Below are 23,165 nucleotides of genomic sequence, written 5' to 3'. Positions count from 1 at the left end.
TGAGAGAGGAAGAGAAGGAGACTGAGACAAAGAGCTGATAGGTCAGGCTTGAAGGGCTGAATGGAATACCCTTGCTGCTATATTTCCTGTTTCTGTGATTTACGATGATTTGACAGTGCAGACGCAGTAGGGGGATGAACACCCTAACACTCTATATTATCCTTGAACATCCAATGCCACATGTTTCCTCAATCTCTGCACCAGTGGTGTGAGGTTCACATGATTCTCAGTGGTCTAACAGACACCCCTTTTTTCAAAGATGTTACTACTTGGGCAGCAGCGGTACAGCTGGTAAAACCGCTGCTTCACAGCACGAAGAGACCAGGTTCAATCCCAAACTCGGGTGCTGTCTGTGTAGAGTTTGGTCATTCTTCCTGCAACTGACTTTAGTTTGGCATTCAATACTGTGATCCCCTCCAAGCTGATCGCCAAACTTCGCCAGCTTGGTATCAGCTCATCCCTCTGCAACTGGACCTTGGATTTTCTGACTAACAGACCCCAATCAGTTAAGTTAGACAACCTCTCCTCCTCCACTCTCACCCTGCACACCGGCGTGCCTCAAGGCTGTGTGCTGAGCCCTCTTCTGTACTCCCTTTTCACCTATGACTGCGTTCCTGTACACGGTTCTAACTCCATAATCAAGTTTGCAGACGACACCACGGTGGGAATATGGAAAAATAAAAAAATGAAATTAATGTAGGATTAGTGTAAAAGAGTGGTTGATGATTACCAAGCACTCAATGAGGCAAAGGACCTGTTTTTATGCCTTATCACTCTTCAACAGATTGGAACAGAAGAACCAAGAACAAGAGTGGACAATTTCACCTGTTAAGGTCGGACCATAATTCACCAAAATCTTTTAACTCAGCACCATGTATCCCAGAACTATATCTCCCTTATCTTGGACATCCAAAGCCTTTTTCCCAGTGTGAAAATGGCTAGTACTAAATGCATAATTTTATGGTGATTGGAGGAAAGTATAGGAGGTGTATGGGGTGTCAGGGAGGGGTAGCACCTCTGTGGGGGAACATGTCGCGTCCTTTTCAGGGCGGTTAGTCCACCTTTGGTCCCCACCTGGCACTCAGCTCTCACCTGTGGCTCCCCGTAGCTGTTTGCATGCGACAGTGGCCACACCCCAGGCAATAGCTTCCACAAGCCGGCTAAACCAGGTGAGGGTACCCAACGGGTCTCAAATCCTCGGTGAGATAGGGAGTTGTCTATCCCAGCGTGTGAAGACAGACTCCAGCGGATTGAGTGGACGAGACCAATGGAAGGTCCAACGGTCAAGAAGACGGTCTCTGCAAGTGTCGTGGGACGTGTAGAGCAGGACAAGACACAGAAGACATCCTGGTCATCCACTGCGTCTAGTCCCATCTCCAGCCATCTAGACTCTTGTCTTGCCACTGGATCCAGATGGGAATTGGGAAGAGAGAGTGAGGCTGACGCTGCACAACTCTCCCTCACTTAAATCCAAATCACGCGCTAGTCTCGACACCATCATAATCGTCATCATCACCCTCAACCTTTGAAGTCGTGTGGCGATGGGCGAGCCACGAAGCAGCTGGTGTGGCTACACTGGGAGCTGTAGTCACAGACCTGCACACAGGCGGCTCAGGTCTAATGGTTGTTTTTCACTGACCGAAGCAGCAGTGAAACTCGGCGTCTACCTGGGCGACTGAGCAGCCCTCTTTAGGAACGCACTGCTCTCCTCCGTAGTATGAGGAAGGGGCTAGAAAAGGTTCCCTAAATATTGCCTGCTTCATTACACCCTGGCCAGTTTACCGCGGCTGGCGGGGATCCTATCTTGGCGGTCGAAGAAACACAACAAAAGGCGAAGTGACACTGCTCACCATTGGCACTTAGAACGTGCGCACGCTATTGGACAACCCTACAGCAAACAGACCAGAGAGGAGAACAGCCTTAGTTGCCAGAGAGCTTGCAAGGTACAACATTGACATAGCAGCTCTGAGTGAGACTCGTCTTGCCAACGTAGGTCAGCTGACTGAAACTGGAGGCGGATACACTTTTTCTGGAACGGTCGCGGCAGCGATGAGCGTCATGATGCTGGAGTTGGATTCACCGTCAGGAGTCACCTTGTTTGGAAACTTGCCAGTCTCCCCATGGGTGTGAACGACCGGCTCATGACACTACAGCTTCCCTGAAGTCAAGCCACCCTGATCAGCGCCTATGCCCCCACAATGACCAACCTGGACGAGCCGAAAGACAGGCTCTATGAAGAACTAGACGCCCTACTATCAGCAGTGAGCAGCATCGACAAGCTGATCTTGCTCGGCGACTTCAATGCAAAAGTAGGGTGCGACTCTGCCGCCTGGCAGGAATCGTTGGGAGTCATGGAATGGGCAAATGTAACAGTAACGGCCTACTCTTACTGAAGACCTGTGCAGCTCATCACCAACACAACTTTCCGCCTGCCTATCCATAACAAGACCTCCTGGACGCACCCCCGCTCTAAGCATTGGCATCCTATCGACTATTCTCGCATTGTCAGGAGAAAAGCCAGGCAGGATGTCAGAGTGACCAAGGCCATGTGTGGTGCTGACTGCTGGACAGATCACAGGCTCATTGTCTCCAAAATGAAGCTCCGTATCAGACCCAAGAGGCGACCACAAGGAAACAAGGCTATGAAAAGAATCAATGTGGCCAGGCTGAAGAACCCCAGCATAGCTTCAGCACTGGCTGAAGATTTAGAAACCAAACTTGCTGACCTACACCTTGCAGGCAGCGCTGTGGACAACTGGGATCGCTTCAGGGATGCTGTCCATACATTTGCACTGAAGATGCTAGGGCTCTCTACCCATAAGCAGCATGACTGGTTCGATGAGAACGATGAGGAGATACAGGCTCTACTTGTTGAAAAGCACTACCTTCATCGTGCCCATCAGAACGACCCATCATCAGCTGCCAAGAAAAACGCCATTACCAGTGCTCGCAGGACAGTCCAGAATAAACTGCGTAAAATGCAAGATGCCTGGCTGAGTACCAAGGCAGATGAAATACAGGGATACGCTGACAGAAACAACTTAAAACGATTCTGTGAAGCCCTCAACACACTCTACGAACCTCAGTCTCTCGGGAGTTCCCCCCTCCTGAGTATAGATGGTACAACTCTCATTACAGAGAAGGCTCAGATCCTGCAGAGATGGGCTGAACACTTTGAAGCTGTCCTCAGCCGACCGTCATCTATTAACGATGAGGCGATAGACAGGATTCCCCAGGTCAACATCAACAGCGCCATGGATGACCCACCCGTAGTAGCCGAAGTCACGGAAGTTGTCAGCCAGCTATCCAGTGGCAAAGCCCCAGGGGCAGACTCCATACCTGCAGAGATCTACAAAGCCGGTTGTCCTGTACTTATAGAGAAGCTCACTGAGTTGTTCCAGTCTTTTTGGAAGCAAGAATCCATTCCTCAGGAACTGAAAGATGCATCCATTGTACATCTGTACAAGAGGAAGGGCAATCGACAAGTATGCGACAACCACCGAGGAATCTCGCTGCTCTCCATCGCAGGAAAAACCCTTGTGAGAGTCCTGCTAAATCGTCTGGTCACTCATCTGGAGCTGGGCCTGCTGCCAGAGTCACAGTGTGGCTTTCATAAAGGTCGTGGGACTATTGACTTGATTTTTGCTGCGCGTCAACTTCAGGAGAAGTGTCAGGAGCAGAATCGCGAACTCTACACAACTTTTGTTGACCTCACGAAAGCCTTCGACACTGTCTGCCGACAAGGCCTGTGGAGGATCATGTCAAAGTTCAGCTGCCCCGCCAAATTCATTCAGATGGTACGCCAGTTCCATGATGGCATGATGGCCAGAGTGCTGGACGGCGGAGAATCCTCTGAGGCGTTCCCAGTCACCAATGGTGTCAAACAGGGTTGTGTGCTCACACCCACACTGTTCAGCATGATGTTTACTGCCATGCTGAATGATGCCTTCCAGGACAGTGATGCTGGAATCAGCCTCAAGTACAGAGTGGATGGGAAGCTCTTCAACCTGAGCAGACTTCAAGCTATCACCAATGTGAAGGAGACTGTTCCGAGAGACTTTCTCTTTGCTGATGACTGCATCCTGCATGCTGGCTCAGAGCCAGAGATGCAAGTCAATATGGACAAATTCTCCACGGCTTGAGACAACTTTGGACTCATCATCAACATCAAAAAAACCGAAGTCGTGCACCAGCCTGCTCCTCATGCACCGTACACAGAACCGAAAATCACAATCAAAGGACGGAAACTACAGGCAGTTGACCAGTTTACTTACCTTGGCAGCACCATCACCCGGGTAGTGACTATTGATACAGAAGTTAACTGCAGAATAGCAAAGGCAAGTTCTGCTTTCGGTAGACTGCGCTCCACTGTGTGAGAACATCGAGGAATCAGTCCAGCAACAAAACTGAAGGTCTACAGAGCTGTGGTACTCACTACCCTCCTGTATGCCTGTGAAACGTGGACTGTGTATCGAAGGCATGCAAGACAGCTCAACCATTTCCACATGACTTGTCTTTGCAGAATATTAGGCATCAGATGGCAAGAGAAAGTACCAGACACTGAAGTTCTCTCTGGAGCAAGTCTACCATCGGTCCACACACTGCTGATGAGAGCACAGACCCGGTGGGCAGGTCATGCCATCTGCATGCCGGACAAGCACATACCCAAGCAGCTCCTTTTTGGGGAACTCTGCTGGAAGACGCTCGCATGGAGGGCAGAAGAAACGTTACAAAGACACATTAAAGGCACCCCTGAAGTTGCTTGGCATAGACACGACCACCTGGGAAACGCTGGCACAAAACCGCCCTACCTGGTGCGGCCTCATCCACAAGGGCTGTCAAGCTTACGAAGCAAGGCGCATTGCAGAAGCACAACATAAGCGCGAGCTGCGCAAGTCCAGAGTCACCAGCGCAACAACTGCAGTGCCTACACATGTCTGCCCAACATGTGCCAGGACATTTTGTGCCTGAATTGGCCTGACCGGTCATCTTCGAACACACCGCATCCAGTCTCAAAGTGACTAATGGTGTGGAGGTCTTCATCGACGACGATGGGTAAACTTAGAACTTAGGGGGTAATGTCAGAATTATGTGCTTTATACAGAGAGTGGTGGTGTACGCTGCCAGGACCGGTGGTAGAGCCAGGTATATTAGAGACATTTGAGAAATCTTTAGATAGCACATGGATGAAAGAAAAATGGAGGCTATGTGGAAGGGAAGGGATAGATTAATCTTGGAGTAGGTTAAAAAGTTGGCACAAAATCGTGGGGGCCTGTACTGTGTTGTAATGTTCTATGTTCTATGCTCGAGAACCAGAATCCATAGGTTGAGGATGAAAGGAGAAATATTTAAGGGAAACCTGAGGGGGGGCTTTCTCGTTCAGAGGGTGGTGAGAGTGGGACGAGCTGCCAGCGGAAGTAGTGAATGCAGGTTCGATTGCAATATTTAAGAGAAGTTTGGACAGGTATGGAGAGCTATGGACTAGGTGCAGGTCAATGGGACGAGGCAGAATAACAGATCGGCACAGACTAGATGGGCCAAAGGGCTGTAGTGCTCTATGGCTGTATTCTATGTTTATCCCTTGATTCCCTTAATGTGCAGAAAGGAATTCTGTTCTGTTTTGAATGAACTCTCTGACTGAGCTGCCAGAACAGAGGATCCCAAAGATTCATCAACCACTGAGTGAATAAATCTTTCCTCACTTCAACCAGAAATGGCTGTCATTCTTAAAAAGTGCCCCCCCACCCCATTAGTAGACCCTCGGACATCCTCTCGGCATCAAAACTGCCTAGACCAGAAAGAATTTTGTGTGTTTCGTTGAGGTCTCCTCTTATTTGGCAAACTGTCGGCCATTCCGTCCTTGTCTGCCCTATCCCTCCTCAAACAGCAAACCTGCCAATTCTTAGGGGAGTCTGGGACTGGAGGGCACACTCTCAGAGTAGGACCATCCTTTAGAACACAGATGAGGATGAATTTCTTTTGCCAGAGGTTAGTGAATTTGTGGAATTCATCACCATAAGACCATAACACATAGAAGCAGAATTAGGTCATCTGGCCCATTGAGTCTGCTCCACCATTCAATCATGGCTGATCCTTTTTTTAGTCTCCTCCTCAACCCCAGTTCCCGGCCTTCTCCCGGTAACCTTTGATGCCATGTCCAATCAAGAACCTATCAATCTCTGCCTTAAATACAGTCAACAACCTGGCCTCCACAGCTGCATGTGGGCAACAAATTCCACAAATTCACCATCCTTTGGCTAAAGAAATTTCTCCACATCTCTGTTTTGAAAGGGTGCTCCTCTATCCCGAGGCTGTGCCCTCTTGTCCTAGACTCTCCCATCATGGGAAGCATCTACTCTGTCTAGGCCTTTCAACATTCAAAAGGTTTCAGTGAGATCCCCCTTTATCCTTCTGAATTCCAGCAAATACAGACCCAGAGCTATCAAACGTTCCTCGTATGATAACCCTTTCATTCCTGGAATCATCCTTGTGAACCTCCACTGGACCCTCTCCAATGCCAGCACATCTTTTCTAAGATGAGGGGCCCAAAACTGTTCACAATACTCAAGATGAGGCCTCACCAGAGCCTTATAAAGCCTCAGCATCACATCCTTGCTCTTGTATTCTAGACCTCTTGAAATGAATGCTAACATGCCATTTTCTTCCTCACCACCGACTCAACCTGCAAGTTAACCTTCAGGGTGTTCTGCACAAGGACTCCCAAGTCCCTTTGTATCTCAGATTCTTGGATTTTCTCCCCGTTTAGAAAATAGTCCGCACATTTATTTCTACTACCAAATTGCATGACCATGCATTTTCCAACATTTGGTATTTCATTTTCAACTTTCTTACCCATTCTCCTAATCTGTCTAAGTCCTTCTGCATCCTATCTGTTTCCTCAACACTACCTGCCCGTCCACCAATCTTCGTATCATCTGCAAACTTGGCAATCAGACTTGATGGGCTGAATGGCCTAATTCTGCTCTATGTCTTATGGTCTAACCTTCATTATCTTTTAGCCAACCTCCACTTTTCTTTGAATGCAGTTAACTGTGCATCAGTCAAATAAAACATGGTATTGAACCATCTCTTCCCGAAGCTGATAGTATGATGGGTAATGTCACGCTTTTCAGTTGTTACTCATTACTCGACTGTTGTTTTTTCAGGTCTGCGTAACTTTAGCAAAGGTGTCAAAATGACTTACGTATCCCAGGGATGTTTTTTGGACTGTTGATGGTAAATATGTACTCTTTAAGTTCACATAGTGAGAGGAAATTTTGATGGGTAATTTTAAGCCATAAGACATGGAAGAATTAGCCCATCCAACCCATTGAGTCTGTTCCATCAAGGCTGATCTATTTTTCCTTTCAATCCTATTATTCTGCCTTTGCTCCAAAAACTTTGGCACCCTTACTAATTAAGAACCTATAACCCTCCGCTTTAAATATACCCAATGACTTGGCCTCCACAGCCGTCTGTGGCAATGGACTCCACAGATTCACCACCCTCTAGCTGAATAAATTCCCCATTATCTCTGTCCTAGAGGGACATTTTTCTATTCTGAGGCTGTGCCTTCTGGTCCTAAACTCCCCCACTGTTGGAAATGTCTTCTTCATGTCTATTCAATCTAGGACTTACATTATTTAATAGGTTCAATATTCGGTAAACATGATAAAGTAGGCTGAAGTCAACATGGTTTTCTTAAGGGGGATTCTTGACAAGTCTTTGACGAAATAACAGGTAGAGTAGGCATAGGAGAGTCAGTGGATGTTGTTGATTTGGAGTTTCAGAAGACTTTTGACAAGGTGCCACACATAAGGCTGCTAAACAAGGCAAGAGCCAATGGTATTACAAGAGAGATACTAGCATGGATAGAAGATTGGTTGACTGGCAGGAGGAAAAGAGTGGGGAAGAAAGGGGCCCTTTTCTGGTTGGCTGCCAGTGACTAGTGGTGTTCTACAGGGGTCGGTGTTAGGACTGCTTCTTTTCACGTTATATGTCAATGATGTGGTGAATTAGTGGCTTTGTGGCCGAGTTGTGGTTGATATGAAGATAGATAGAGGAGCAGGTATTGTTGAGGAAGTGGGGAGTCTGCATAAGGACTTAGACAGATTAGGACTATGGGCAAGGAAGTGACAGATGGAATACAGTGTCAGGAAGCACACGTCATGCACTTCGGTAGAAGGAATAAAGGAATGGACTATTTTCTAAATGGGGAGAAAATTCAAAAGTAAAAGGGGATTTGTGAGTCCTTATGCAGGATTCCCTAAAGGCTAACTTCCAGGTAGAGATGGTGGCGACGAAGGCCAATATAATGTTAGCATTCATTTTCAGAGGACTAGGATACGAAAGCAAGGATGTGATGCTGAGGCTTTATAAGGCACTGGTCAGACCACACTTGGAGTATTGTGGGAGTGGGGGGAGAAAAGGTGAGAGAGAGAGAGAGAGAGAGAGAGAGAGAGAGAGGGAGGGAGGGAGGGTGAGAGAGAGGGAGAGAGACTCGTGCTGAAGTGGGTGGTGATTTGAGAAGTCAGCTAATAGGATTGGGTCACAGTAGGTGAGGATGTATTTAACTGGGACAGTGGTTGAGAGAATCCTATATCATTAAGGTGATTAGAACCTGTCTCAGTCTCACCTCTGTGGTATTGCCTCTCCCATCTGCACTCCAGCAGCAAATGTTACAGTCTGACTTTTCAAGTCATAGTTCCTCCAAAACTTTCTGAACTCGCTGAAATCCACTTACTAGTAACTGATGGGCCCACGTTCAAGGTCACCGGCACAACTTCCTGCTTTGCTTGGACGGTCTAACACCTCCCTCTCCTCTGCTGTGCTCTCCACCCACAATGTGTACCCTCCCTCATGACATTAATCCCCACCACCAGACAACCCAGTTCCATTACACACCCCTCCCTGCCTGGCTCTGTAACCCTCCCTGACACTCCACACCCCTATCCACTTTCCATCACCAAATTCCCTCAGCAAAAGCCTCCCCTGCCCTACTCCAAGCCCATCTTTCACCACACACCCCTCCCACACAGCCTGACCCCCATCGCTCAGATTCTATCCTCTCCCTGCAGCCCTTCAGAGCCTCCAAAAGGCCTCTCACTGAACCCTGCTTCAAGACACCCACCTTCCTCCTGTCTCACCATGCAGTATAATAAAAACCAGAAACGTATTTTATTTGCTATAGACCCTTAACATGCAGCCTCAGCACCTCAGGCACAAACATTCCGTATCTGGGACAGGTCAAAGACAAAATTTGCGCTTCAAAGTGGTACCTTCTGGTGTCCAGACTTCAGGAGGATCTTTTCCTTATTGTTGGTGCCACAGTAACCCGGTCAGGAAGCCTGCACACTCAACCCTTGCTCTGGTTGTAGGGACAGACTATGAAACGGCCTCAGCATGTGGTGTGCTCTTGTGGCTTTTCTGTAGGAAGTGATTGCACGTTGTTTATCAGGCTGAGGCAATCCTGAGCAGCCAGTGAGGAACTGGGTTGGTGTGCAGTCAGTGCAGCTGAAGTCTCGGGTCACAGTTATTGGTCTTACGTAATTTGTGGGCTGCGGGGGGGGGGTGCTGAAGTTGTGGGTAGGTAACGTCAGGAGACCTGCAAGCTGTGTCATGGTGGTGAAAGCTGATCCAAGCCCCCTGGTTTCACTGGAAGTCAAAGAAGGCTGCAGGTGTAAATAGCTACAAAAAATCTACAAAAACTGGTGGATACAGCTCAGTTCATCCCAGGCAAAGCCCTCCCCACCATTGAGCACAAGAAGGCAGCTTCCTTCATCAAGGACCCCCACCATCCAGGCCGTGCTCTCACCTCACTGCTGCCATCAGGCAGGAGGTACAGGAGCCTCAGGTCCCACACAACCAAGTTCAGGAACAGTTCGCATCTTCTATCCATCAGGCTCCTGAACCAGCATGAATAATCCACTCGTCTCAACCCTAACTCAATTCACAACTTAAAGAATCAAGTTCAAGGTCTCTACAAACCAGTATTATTCACTTACTTGTTTTTATTATTTGTACAATTTGTCTTCTTTTGCACCATGGTTGTCTGTCAGGCTTCGTTAAGTATAGTTTTTCCTAGATTCTACGTATTTCCTTATTTTCCTGTAAATGTCAACAAAAAAGCGAAACTCGAGGTAGTATATGGTGGCATATCTGAACTTCGATAATAAATTTATTCTATACTTTAAACTTTGAAATCTAAGATCAGAAAAAGGTAGTAACACTCAGCTGGCCAGACAGCGCCTATGAAGAGAGATAAGTAGTGGTCATCCTAATGCGATAGCAGTGCTGGCAATCCACATTCGGTCCCACCTCAGCTCCTTATTAATAACAAAATCACTATGTTAAACTAGTTTTAGACCATAAGACTTAGGAGCAGAATTAAGCCATTCAGCCCATCAATGGTAGTCTTCTCTATCATTCCATCATGGCTGATCTATTATTCCTCTCAACCCCTTTCTCCCGCCAGGGAGTTAGGAAGGAAGTTGAGAAGCAGGACCTCAAAGGTAGTAATCTCGGGATTACTGCCTGTGCCACGCGACAGTGAGTATAGGAATAAAGTGAGGTACAGGATAAATGTGTGGCGGCGGGATTGGAGCAGAGGGCAGGGATTCAGATTTCTGGATCATTGGGACCTCTTTTGGGGCAGGTGTGACCTGTACAAAAAGGATAGGTTGCACTTGAATCCAAGGGGGTACAAATATCCTGGCAGGGAGGTTTGCTGAGGCTACTGGGGAGAGTTTAAATTAGAATTGCTGGGGGGGGGAGCTGAGCTGAAGAGATGGAGGAAGGGACGGTTGGCTCACATATAAAGAAAGCTTGGAGACAGTGCAAGAGGGAGGAAAGGCGGGTGATAGAGAAGGGAACAACACACATCAAAGTTGCTGGTGAACGCAGCAGGCCAAGCAGCATCTGTAGGAAGAGGTGCAGTCGACGTTTCAGGCCGAGACCCTTCGTCAGGACTAACTGAAAGAAGAGTGAGTAAGGGATTTGAAAGTTGGAGGGGGAGAGGGAGATCCAAAATGATAGCAGAAGACAGAGGGGGGAGGGATAGAGCCAAGAGCTGGACAGGTGACAGGCAAAAGGGGATACGAGGGGATCATGAGACAGGAGGTCCGGGAAGAAAGACGGGGGTGGGGGGACCCAGAGGATGGGCAAGAGGTATATTCAGAAGGACAGAGGGAGAAAAAGGAGAGTGAGAGAAAGAATGTATGCATAAAAATAAGTAACAGATGGGGTACGAGGGGGAGGTGGGGCCTAGTGGAAGTTAGAGAAGTCGATGTTCATGCCATCAGGTTGGAGGCTACCCAGACGGAATATAAGGTGTTGTTCCTCCAACCTGAGTGTGGCTTCATCTTTACAGTAGAGGAGGCCATGGATAGACATGTCAGAATGGGAATGGGATGTGGAATTAAAATGTGTGGCCACTGGGAGATCCTGCTTTCTCTGGCGGACAGAGCGTAGATGTTCAGCAAAGCGGTCTCCCAGTCTGCGTCGGGTCTCGCCAATATATAAAAGGCCACATCGGGAGCACCGGACGCAGTATATCACCCCAGTCGACTCACAGGTGAAGTGTTGCCTCACCTGGAAGGACTGTTTGGGGCCCTGAATGGTGGTAAGGGAGGAAGTGTAAGGGCATGTGTAGCACTTGTTCCGCTTATACGGATAAGTGCCAGGAGGGAGATCAGTGGGGAGGGATGGGGGGGACGAATGGACAAGGGAGTTGCGTAGGGAGCGATCCCTGCGGAATGCAGAGAGAGGGGGGGAGGGAATATACCCACCAGCAACTTTGATGTGTGTTGCTTGAATTTCCAGCATCTGCAGAATTCCTGTTGTTTGATAGAGAAGGGATATGGTCATGAACAAGGTGGATGAGCATAGAGCGTGGATCAGTACTTGAAGCTATGATGTTGTGGCCATTACAGAGACTTGGATGGCTCAAGGGCAGGAGTGCCAGGCTTTAGATGTTTCAGAAAGGACAGGGAGGGAGGCAAAAGAGGTGGGGGTGTGGCACTGTTGATCAGAGATAGTGTTACAGCTGCAGAAAAGGAGGAAATCATGGAGAGTTGTCTACTGAGTCTCTGTGGGTGGAAGTTAGGAACAGGAAGAGGTCAATAACTCTACTGGGTGCCTTCTATAGACCACCGAATAGTAACAGGGACATGGAGGAGCACATAGGGGGACAGAGTCTGGAAAGATGTAATAATAACAGGGTTGTTGCGGTGGGAAATTTTAATTTCCAAAATATTGATTGGCATCTCCCTAGAGCGAGGGGTTTAGATGGGGTGGAGTTTTATAGGTGTGTTCAGGAAGGTTTCTTGACACAATGTGTAGATGAGCATACAAGAGAAGAGGCTGTACTTGATCTGGTCAGGTGTCAGGTCTCTCAGTGGGAGAGCATTTTGGAGACAGGGATCACAGCTCTATCTCCTTTACCATAGCATTGGAGAGGGATAGGAACAGGCAAGTTAGCAAAGCGTTTAATTGGAGTAAAGGGAAATATGAAGCTATCAGGCAGGAACTTGGAAGTATAAATTGGGAACAGATATTCTCAGAGAAATGTACGGCAGAAATGTGGCAAATGTTCAGGGGATATTTGTGTGGTGTTCTGCATAGGTCCATTCCAATAAGATAGGGAAAGGATGGTGGGGTACAGGAACCATGGTGTTCAAAGGCTGTTGAAAACCTAGTCAAGAAGAAAAGAAAAACTTACGAAAGGTTCAAAAAACTAGGTAATGATAGAGATCTAGAAGATTATAAGGCTAGTGAGAAGGAGCTTAAGAATGAAATTAGGAGAGCCAGAAGGCTCCATGAGAAGGCCTTGGCGAGCAGGATTAAAGAAAACCGCAAGACATTCTACAAGTATGTGAAGAGCAAGAGGATAAGACGTGAGCAAATAGGAGCAATCAAGTGTGACAGTGGAAAAGTGTATATGGAACCGGAGGAGATAGCTGAGGTACTTAATGAATACTTTGCTTCAGTATTCACTACGGAAAAGGATCTCAGTGATTGTAAGGATGACTTATAGTGGATTGAAAAGCCTGAGCACATAGATATTAAGAAAGAGGACGTGCTGGAGCTTTTGGAAAGCATCAAGTTGGATAGGTCTCCGGGACCAGACGAGATGTACCCCAGGCTACTGTGGGAGGCAAGGGAGGAGATTGCTGAGCCTCTGGCAATCATCTTTGCATCATCAACAGGAGAGGAGATAGAACCGTAGAACCATAGAAACTACAGCACAGAAATAGGCCCTTTGGCCCTTCTTGGCTGTGCCGAACCATTTTCTGCCTAGTCCCACTGACTTGCACACGGACCATATCCCTCCATACACCTCCCATCCATGTATCTGTCCAATTTATTCTTAAATGTTAAAAAAGAACCCGCATTTACCACCTTGTCTGGCAGCTCATTCCATACTCCCACAACTCTCTGTGTGAAGAAGCCCTCCCTAATGTTCCCTTTAAACTTTTCCCCCCTCACCCTTAACCCATGTCCTCTGGTTTTTTTCTCCCCTTGCCTCAGTGGAAAAAGCCTGCTTGCATTCACTCTATCTATACCCATCATAATTTTATATACCTCTATCAAATCTCCCCTCATTCTTCTACGCTCCAGGGAATAAAGTCCTAACCTATTCAACCTTTCTCTGTAACTGAGTTTCTCAAGTCCTGGCAACATCCTTGTAAACCTTCTCTGCACTCTTTCAACCTTATTTATATCCTTCCTGTAATTTGGTGACCAAAACTGAACACAATACTCCAGATTCGGCCTCACCAATGCCTTAAACAACCTCATCATAACATTCCAGCTCTTATACTCAATACTACGATTAATAAAGGCCAATGTACCAAAAGCTCTCTTTATGACCCTATCTACCTGTGACGACACTTTTAGGGAATTTTGTATCTGTATTCCCAGATCCCTCTGTTCCACTGCACTCCTCAGTGCCTTACCATTAACCCTGTATGTTCTACGTTGATTTGTCCTGCCAACGTGCAATACCTCACACTTGTCAGTATTAAACTCCATCTGCCATTTTTCAGCCCATTTTTCCAGCTGGTCCAAGTCCCTCTGCAGGCTCTGAAAACCTTCCTCACTGTCTATTACACCTCCAATCTTTGTATCATCAGCAAACTTGCTGATCCAATTTACCACATTATCATCCAGATCATTGATATAGATGACAAATAACAATGGACCCAACACTGATCCCTGTGGCACACCACTAGTCACAGGCCTCCACTCAGAGAAGCAATTCTCTACCACCACTCTCTGGTTCCTTCCATCGAGCCAATGTCTAATCCAATTTACCACCTCTCTATGTTTACCTAGCGACTGAATTTTCCTAACTAACCTCCCATGCGGGACCTTGTCAAAGGCCTTACTGAAGTCCATGTAGACAATATCCACTGCCTTCCCTTCATCTACTTTCCTGGTAGCCTCCTCGAAAAACTCCAACAGATTGGTCAAACATGACCTACCACGCACAAAGCCATGTTGACTCTCCCTAATAAGCCCCTGTCTATCCAAATGCTTGTAGATTCTGTCTCTTAGTACTCCCTCCAATAACTTACCTACTACTGACATTAAACTCACCGGCCTATAATTTCCCGGAATACTTTTCGATCCTTTTTTAAACAACGGAACAACATGAGCCACTCTCCAATCCTCCGGCACTTCACCCATAGACAGCGACATTTTAAATATTTCTGCCAGCGCCCCCACAATTTCAACACTAGTCTCCTTCAAGGTCCGAGGGAACACTCTGTCAGGTCCCGGGGATTTATCCACTTTAATTTTCCTCAAGACAGCAAGCATCTCCTCCTTTTCAATCTGTACAGTTTCCATGGTCTCACTACTTGATTCCCTCAATTCCATGGATTTCATGCCAGCTTCCTTAGTAAATACAGATGCAAAAAACCTATTTAAGATCTCCCCCATTTCCTTTGGTTCCGCACAAAGCCGACCACTCTGATCTTCAAGAGGACCAATTTTATCCCTTACAATCCTTTTGCTCTTAATATACTTGTAAAAGCTCTTTGGATTATCCTTCACTTTGACTGCCAAGGCAACCTCATGTCTTCTTTTAGCCCTCCTGATTTCTTTCTTAAGTATTTTCTTGCACTTCTTATACTCCTCAAGCACCTGATTTACCCCCTGTTTCCTATACATTTCATACAACTCCCTCTTCTTCTTTATCAGAGTTGCAATATCCCTTGAGAACCAAGGTTCCTTATTCCTATTCAATTTGCCTTTAATCCTGACAGGAACATACAAACTCTGCACTCTCAAAATTTCCCCTTTGAAGGCTTCCCACCTACCAATCACATCTTTGCCAGAGAACAACCTGTCCCAATCCACACTTTTTAGATCTTTTCTCATTTCTTCAAATTTGGCCTTCTTCCAGTTCAGAACCTCAACCCTAGGACCAGATCTATCCTTGTCCATGATCAAATTGAAACTAATGGTGTTATGATCACTGGAACCAAAGTGCTCCCCTACACAGACTTCTGTCACTTGCCCTAATTCGTTACCTAACAGGAGATCCAATATTGCATCCCCTCTAGTTGGTCCCTCTATATATTGATTTAGAAAACTTTCCTGAACACATTTTACAAACTCTAAACCATCTAGACCCCTAACAGTATGGGAGTCCCAATCAATGTATGGAAAATTAAAATCCCCTACCACCACAACTTTATGTTTCCTGCAGTTGCCTGCTATCTCTCTGCAAATTTGCTCTTCCAAGTCTCGTTGACTATTGGGTGGTCTGTAATACAATCCCACTAATGTGGCCATACCTTTCCTGTTTCTCAGCTCCACCCATAAGGACTCAGTAGATAAGCCCTCTAATCTGTCCTGCCTGAGCACTGCTGTAATATTTTCCCTAACAAGCAATGCTACTCCCCCACCTTTCATTCCTCTGCCTCGATCACATCTGAAACATCGGAACCCTGGAATATTAAGCTGCCAGTCCTGCCCCTCCTGTAGCCAAGTTTCACTAATTGCTACAACATCATAATTCCACGTGTCAATCCACGCCCTCAACTCATCCGCCTTCCCCGCAATACTCCTAGCATTGAAATATATACACCTCAGAAGATTTTTACCACCACTCACAACCTTTCTATCAGCGGATTTGCTTAAACTTTCAACATCATTTATTTTCACAGCGACCACTCCGGTGGTGATGTCTGTTATTTGTCAAGTTGAGTGCCGTGCACAATCCTGATTTGATGGAGACGGACGTGAGAGCACGGAGGAACATCTGGTGAAACTCCTGAAATGCCTGCTTCGCTGCTGCTGCTACTGTGTGGTCTGAAATCTCCGGAGCGGAAGGCTCCAAGTCCTCAGCTTTGCTTGTTGCTCGGCGGCCGGGGTGGGGTCGAAGCGTTCGGCAGAGATGGTGCTCGGAGAGGCTGTGTTGGAGGCTCGAAGTTTTCGGACGGACTCAGAGTCCGCTGGGGTCGGGTGCTTCCAATGGTGCGGCATCGGCAAGTTTGCGGCGCTTGGAGGTTCATGGCAGGGAGAGTTTCTCCCTTCTACCGTCTGCGTGAGATGATGAGGCTATCGGGACTTTGAGACTTTTTTTTTAACCGTGCCCATGGTCTGCTCTTTATCAAATTATGATATTGCTTTGCACTGTTGTAACTATATGTTATAATTATGTGGTTTTCTCAGTGTTAGTCTTGGTTTGTCCTGCGTTCCTTGTGATATCATTCTGGAGGAACATTGTATCATTTTTTAATGCGTGCATTTCTAAATGATAATCAACGAGGACTGAGTGTCCTCATAACCTAATCTAATCTAATAATCTAATCTGAAGTTTTCGGACGACTCAGGGTCGGACTGTGGTCGGGCATGACAGGGAGAGTTTTCTTCCTTCTCCCGTCTGCGTGAGATGTGAGACTTTCGAGAGACTTCGAACTTTTTTACTGTGCCATGGCCTTTTCTTCATCAAGTTATGGTATTGTTGCACTGTTGTAACTATATGTTATAATTATGTGTTTTTTTATTTTTTTCAGTCTTGGTCTGTCCTGTGTTTCTGTGATATCACACCGGAGGAATATTGTATCATTTCTTAATGCATGCATTACTAAATGACAATAAAAGAGGACTGCGTGTCCTCATAATCTATTCTAATCTAATCTAATCAATGGAGATGGCGGAGGTTCCAGAGGATTGGAGGGTTGCAGATGTTGTTCCCTAATTCAAGAAAGGGAGTAGAGATAGCCCAGGAAATTATAGACCTGTGAGTCTTACTTCAATGGTTGGTAAATTGATGGAGAAGATCCCAAGAGGCAGGATTTATGAACATTTGGAGAGGCATAATATGATTAGGAATAGTTAGCATGGCTTTGTCAAAGGCAGGTCGTGCCTTATGAGCCTGATTGAATTTTTTGAGGATGTGACTAAACACCTTGATGAAGGTAGAGCAGTAGATGTAGTGTATATGGATTTCAGCAAAGCAATTGATAAGGTACCCCATGCAAGGCTTATTGAGAAAGTAAGGAAGCATGGGATCCAAGGAGACCTTGCTTTGTGGATCTAGAATTGGCTTGCCCACAGAAGGCAAAGAGTGGTTGTAGACAGTTCATATTCTGCATGGAGATCGGTGACTAGTGGTGTGTCTCAGGGATCTGTTCCGGGACCCCTACTCTTTGTGATTTTTATAAATGACCTGGATGAGAAAGTGGAAGGAAGAGTTAGTAAATATGCTGGTGACACAAAGGTTGGGGTTGTTGTGGATAGTGTGGAGGGCTGTCAGAGGTTACAACGGGACATCGATAGGATGCAAAACTGTGCTGAGAAGTGGCAGATGGAGTTCGACCCAGATAAGTGTGAGGTGGTTCATTTTGATAGGTCAACTATGTTGGCAGAATACAGTATTAATGGTAAGACTCTTGGCAGTGTGGAGGATCAGAGGGATCTTGGGGTCCGAGTCCATAGGACACGCAAAGTCACTGTGCAGGTTGACTGTGTGGTTAAGAAGGCATATGGTGCATTGGCCTTCATCAACCGTGGGATTGAGTTTAAGAGCTGAGAGGTAATGTTACAGCTATATAGGACCCTGGTCAGGCCCCACTTAGAGTACTGTGCTCAGTTCTGGTCACCTCACTACAGGAAGGATATGGAAACTATGGAAAGGGTGCAGAGGAGATTTACAAGGATATTGCCTGGATTGGGGAGCATGCCTTAATGAGAATAGGTTGAGTGAACTCGGCCTTTTCTCCTTGGAGTGACGGAGGATGAGAGGTGACCTGATAGAGGTGTGTAAGATGATGAGAGACATTGATCGTGTGGATAGTCAGAGACTTTATCCCAGGGCTGAAATGGCTATCACAAGAGGGCATAGTTTTAGGGTGCTTGGAAGCAGGTACAGAGGAGATGTCAGGGGTAAGTTTTTTACTCAGAGCGGTGAGTGCGTGGAATGGGCTGCCGGCAACGGTGGTGGAGGTGGATACGATAGGGTCTTTTAAGAGACTGCTGGATAGCTACGTGGAGCTCAGAAAAATAGAGGGCTATGTGTAACCCCAGGTAGTTTCTAAAATAAGTACATGTTCGGCACGGCATGGTGGACCAAAGGGCCTGTATTGTGCTGTAGATTTTCTGTGTGAACTGTGATGTCACCACAGCAATTCAGTTCTGTCTAGAAAATAGTCGCTAGGGTTAGGGGACGTTGAAGTTGTTAGGTAATTGTAAATTTCCCGTCAGACAGGCAGCTCCTAGACGAAGGGCCCCCACAAGGCACGCAGCTAGACCAGCTACACCTTCACTTTCCCAGTTCATGACTGAGACGTGAACAATAGCTTCCTCCTCCATCTCCCTCAGAATTAAACTTATAAAACCAGTGCACCTTCTTCGATCTACTTGGATCATCTGTCTCACGGCCAACTACCTCAAAACAGCAATGTCCAGGAGTAGAGGTCTACAGAAAGCGGTGGGTACAGACCAGAGCATCACAGGCAAAGCCCTCCCCACTTTTACAAGGAGCACTGCCACAGGAAAACAGCATCCATCATCAAGAATCCCCACCATCCAGGTCACATTCTCTTCTCGCTGCTGCCATCAGGTCCCACATTATCAGGCAGACTTGATAGGTTCTTGACTGGTAAAGGGGTTAAGGATTATGGTGGTAGAATGGGGTTGAAAAGAACAATCAGCTAATATTGAGTAGGAGGGCAGTCTCAATGGGCCAAATGTCTTATGCTTTTATGTCTCATGGTCTTATGGTAATTGGACTGAAACAAAACACAAGCAAGAGTTAACTAGACCGCCCTTCAGGTATGCATTACCCTTCAGTGAGATCAGATCAGAATCAGAGTCAAGGTTATTATCGTTGACATACGTCATGAGATCAGCCAAGATCGCTCCTCCAACTCTACTTCCTACCGGTTCCCCATCAGCCTCTCTGCTCCCAGGGTCAGGGAATCTCTCTGTTTCAGCATTGAATTAATTTGATGACTCCAACACTCTTCGGGGTAGAAATTTCCAAAGACCTTTGACTCACTATAAGGAAAAGAATTAGTCTTCATTATCTCCTTAAGTCAGGAATTCCCAACCTGGAGGTCCATGGATGCTCGTTAATGGCATAAGAAAGTTTGGGAACCCCTGACTTTAATGAAACCATGAGGTAATGTCTCAGAATCGGTGAGATGTCTCCATTAGTGGATTCATCCTGTTAGTACCTAGTCCAGAACCTTGTAGTTTTACTAAGGTCAGTCATACAGCACAGAAACAGGCCCTTCAGCCACTGTGGTGACCATTCTACTTATCTATACTAGCCTTGAGTCCTAAGTTTCCTAAAGTGGGAGAGTGTAGGACCAGAGGGCACAGCCTCAGAATACAAGGATGTCCCTTTAGAACAGGAAATTTTTTAGCCAATGGATGGTGAATTGATGGAATTCATTGCCATAGGTTCTGCTCCTGCATCCTATGGTCTGATCAGGAGAGGTGGGGCAAGCTGGAACTGTTTTCTCTGAAGCAGAGGGGACTGAGGGGTGACCTTATGGAGGTTTATAAAATCATGAATGGCACAGCGAGAATAGATAGTTATCATCTTCTTCTCAGGGCAGAGGAGTCTACAGTTAAATGGCGTTGGTTTAAGGTGGAAAGGGAATGATTTAAACAGGTCCTGAGTGAAGAGCTTGGATCAAGCTGAAAGTGGAAATCATACAGGTGGGTACAATTACAATGTTTAGACCGTAAGATACAGGAGCAGAATTAGGCCATTTGGCCAATGGAGTCTGCTCCGCCATTTCATCATGGCTGATCCAATTTTCCTCTCAGCTCCGATCTCCTGCCTTCTCCCCGTATCCCTCCATGCCCTGACCAATCAGGGATCAATCAACATTTTCCTTAAATATACGTAAAGGCTTGGCCTCCATGGCACAACATCAACCATCAAGCCCACGCTTTCCAATTACACCCACGTGACCAATTAACCTGCTAACCCACGTCTTTGAACTTTCTTTCTTCAGCATCTTCTCACGACAGAGAACTTACTGTATGAAGCCATGAAGTATCCGAACAGGATGCTTTCCATGTTGCATCGATAATAATTGGTGCGGGTCGAAAGCGACGTGCTAAGTCTACATTATCTTCTGGCCTGGTCCCTCAGCATGGCACCAGATACTCTAATGAATTTCTACAGATTGAAGTATCTTGACTGCATCGTGGTCTGGTACGGCAACTCATGCTCATTATAGGATCTTGGTCCAAAATACCGACCATGACTCTGCCTCCACAGTTGCTTTGTGACCCACTGATCAGTTTGTTTTTGTTTTGTTGTAAATGCAGGTTATTGTGGTGTGATATCACAGAAACACAGGACAAACCAAGGCTGAAAAACTGACAAAAAAACCACATAATTATAACATATAGTTACAACAGTGCAAGCAATACTGTAACTTGATGAAGAACAGGCCATGGGCACGGTAAAAAAAAGTTCAAAGTCTTGCGAAAGTCCCACATCTCACACAGACGGGAGAAGGAAGAAAACTCTCCCTGCCATGCCCGATCACAGTCCAACTCTGAGTCATCCGAAAACTTCGAGCCTCCGACACCGAGCACCGAGCACCATCTCTGCTGAGTGCTTTGACCCCAGCCCTGGCCGCCAGCAACAGGCAAAGCTGAGGATTTGGGGCCTTCCCTCTGTAGATTCTCAATCGCACAGTAGCAGCGGCAGCGAACCGGGCATTTCAGAAGTTTCTCCAGATGTTCCTCCGTGCTTCTCACGGCTGTCTCCATCAAATCAGAATTGTGCACGGTACCCTATTTAACAAATACGATATCATTTCACCGGAGAGGCTGCCAGTGAAGGGAGTAATTTGCATCAACGTCCAACACAGTCTGAATATCTGTTAGGACAGTCCACAAGTGTCCATAAAACCATAAGATATAGGAGCAGAATTAGGCCATTTGGCCCATCGTGTCTGCTTTTCCATTTCAGCATGGCTGATTCAATTTTCGTCTCAGCCCCAGTCTCCTGCCTTCTCCCCGTATCCCTTCATGCCCTGACCAATCAAGATCTATCAACCAGTGCCTTAAATTTACATACAGACTTGGCCTATGGCAATGAATTCCACAGATTCACCACTCTGTGGCTCAAGAAATTCCTCCTCATCTGTGTTCTAAAAGGACAGTCCTCTATTCTGAGGCTGTGTCCTCTGGTCTTAGACTCTCCCACCATAAGGAAACATCCTCTCCACATTCACTCTATCAAGGCCTTTCACCGTTTGATAGGTATCAATGAGGTCACACCTCATTCTTCTGAATTCTAGTGAATACAGGCCCAGGGCCATCAAACATTCTTCATATGACAAGCCATTCAATTCCGGAATCATTTTTGTGAATGTCCTTTGAATCCTCTCCAGTTTCAGCACATCCTTTCTAAGATAAGGGGCCCAAAACTGTTCACAATACTCCAAGTGAGGCCTCACTGGTGCTTTATAAAGTTTCAACATTGCATCCTTGCTTTTATATTCTAGTCCTTAAAATTAATACTAACATTGCATTTGCCTTCCTCACCAATGACTCAACCTGTAAATTAACTTTTAGGGAATCCTGCACAAGAATCCCAAGTCCCTTTGCACCTTAGATTTTTGTATTTTCTCTCAATTTAAAAAATATTCAAACCCTTAAATTTCTTCTACCAAAGTGCATGACCATACACTTCCCAACATTGTATTCCATCTGCCATTTCTTTGCCCATTCTTCTAATCTGTTTAAATCCTTCCTCTACCTGCCCCTCCACCTATCTTCGTATTGTCTGTAAACTTTGCAACAAAGCCATCAATTCCTTCATCCAAATCATTAACATATAATGTAAAAGAATTGGTCCCAACACAGACCACTGTAGAACACCACTAGTCACTGGCAGCCAACCAGAAAGGGCTCACATTATTCCCACCCTTTGCCTCCTGTCAGTCAGCCACTGCTTTAACCATGCTAGAATCTTCCTGGAATACCATGGGCTCGTAGCTTGTTAAGCAGCCTCATGTGTGGCACCTTGTCAAAGGGCTCCTAAAAATCCAAGTACACATCAACCGATTCTCCTTTGTCTAGCCTGCTTGTTACTTCTTCAAAGAATTCCAACTGATTTGTCAGGCAAGATTTTCCCTTGAGGAACCCATGCTGACTACAGCTTATTTTATCATGTGCCTCCCAGTACCCTGGGATCTCATCTTTAATAATCAACTCTAACATCTTCCCAACCACTAAGGTCAGACTAGCTGGCCTATAGTTTTGTTTCTTCTGCTTCTCTTCCTTCATGAATAGTGGAGTGACATTTGCAATTTTCCAGTCTTCCAGACTATTCCAGGATCTAGTGATTCTTGAAAGGTCATTACTAATGCCTCCATGATCTCTTCAGTACACCTCTCTTAGTGTACACTATCTGGTCCAGGTGACTTATCTACCTTCAGTCTTTTCTGTTTCCCTAAGAAACTTCTTTCTGGTTATGGTAACTTCACACACTTCATGCCCCCTGACACCTGGAACTTCCACCATGCCACCATCAGTGAAGACAGATGCAAAATACTTATTCAGTTTGTTCGCTATTTCATTGTCCCCCATTACTACTTCTCCAGCATAGATTTCCAGCAGTCCAATATCCACTCTCACCCTTCTTTTACACTTTACGTATCTGAAGAAGCTTCTGG

At 46.3% G+C, this 23,165-nt stretch overlaps 2 protein-coding genes and 1 long non-coding RNA gene across 5 annotated transcripts in view; 1 reads left to right on the top strand and 2 right to left on the bottom strand.

The window, feature by feature from the left end:
* The window catches only part of LOC140205262 (ovarian cancer G-protein coupled receptor 1-like), an 87,319-nt gene extending 77,963 nt beyond the window's left edge, over nucleotides 1–9,356 (bottom strand). For both annotated transcript variants that reach the window (XM_072272730.1, XM_072272740.1), the window contains exon 1: nucleotides 9,279–9,356. The gene's annotated coding sequence lies outside the window, so the exon portion shown is untranslated. The remainder of the gene's footprint in view (nucleotides 1–9,278) is intronic.
* The window catches only part of LOC140205254 (ovarian cancer G-protein coupled receptor 1-like), a 94,429-nt gene extending 85,063 nt beyond the window's left edge, over nucleotides 1–9,366 (bottom strand). Inside the window, exon 1 of the mRNA XM_072272720.1 lies at nucleotides 9,279–9,366. The gene's annotated coding sequence lies outside the window, so the exon portion shown is untranslated. The remainder of the gene's footprint in view (nucleotides 1–9,278) is intronic.
* LOC140205277 (uncharacterized) overlaps nucleotides 1–17,060 on the top strand; it is a 72,180-nt gene extending 55,120 nt beyond the window's left edge. For both annotated transcript variants that reach the window (XR_011887809.1, XR_011887807.1), the window contains one exon: nucleotides 16,176–17,060. This is a non-coding gene — a long non-coding RNA (uncharacterized lncRNA). The remainder of the gene's footprint in view (nucleotides 1–16,175) is intronic.
* Nucleotides 17,061–23,165: the final 6,105 nt, after the last annotated feature.

The sequence above is a fragment of the Mobula birostris genome, chromosome 1 (genome assembly GCF_030028105.1).
Source record: "Mobula birostris isolate sMobBir1 chromosome 1, sMobBir1.hap1, whole genome shotgun sequence".
NCBI classification, from domain to species: Eukaryota; Metazoa; Chordata; class Chondrichthyes; order Myliobatiformes; family Myliobatidae; genus Mobula; species Mobula birostris.
Note: the sequence above shows the minus strand (reverse complement) of the source record. Positions and strands in the feature narration are given on the sequence as shown.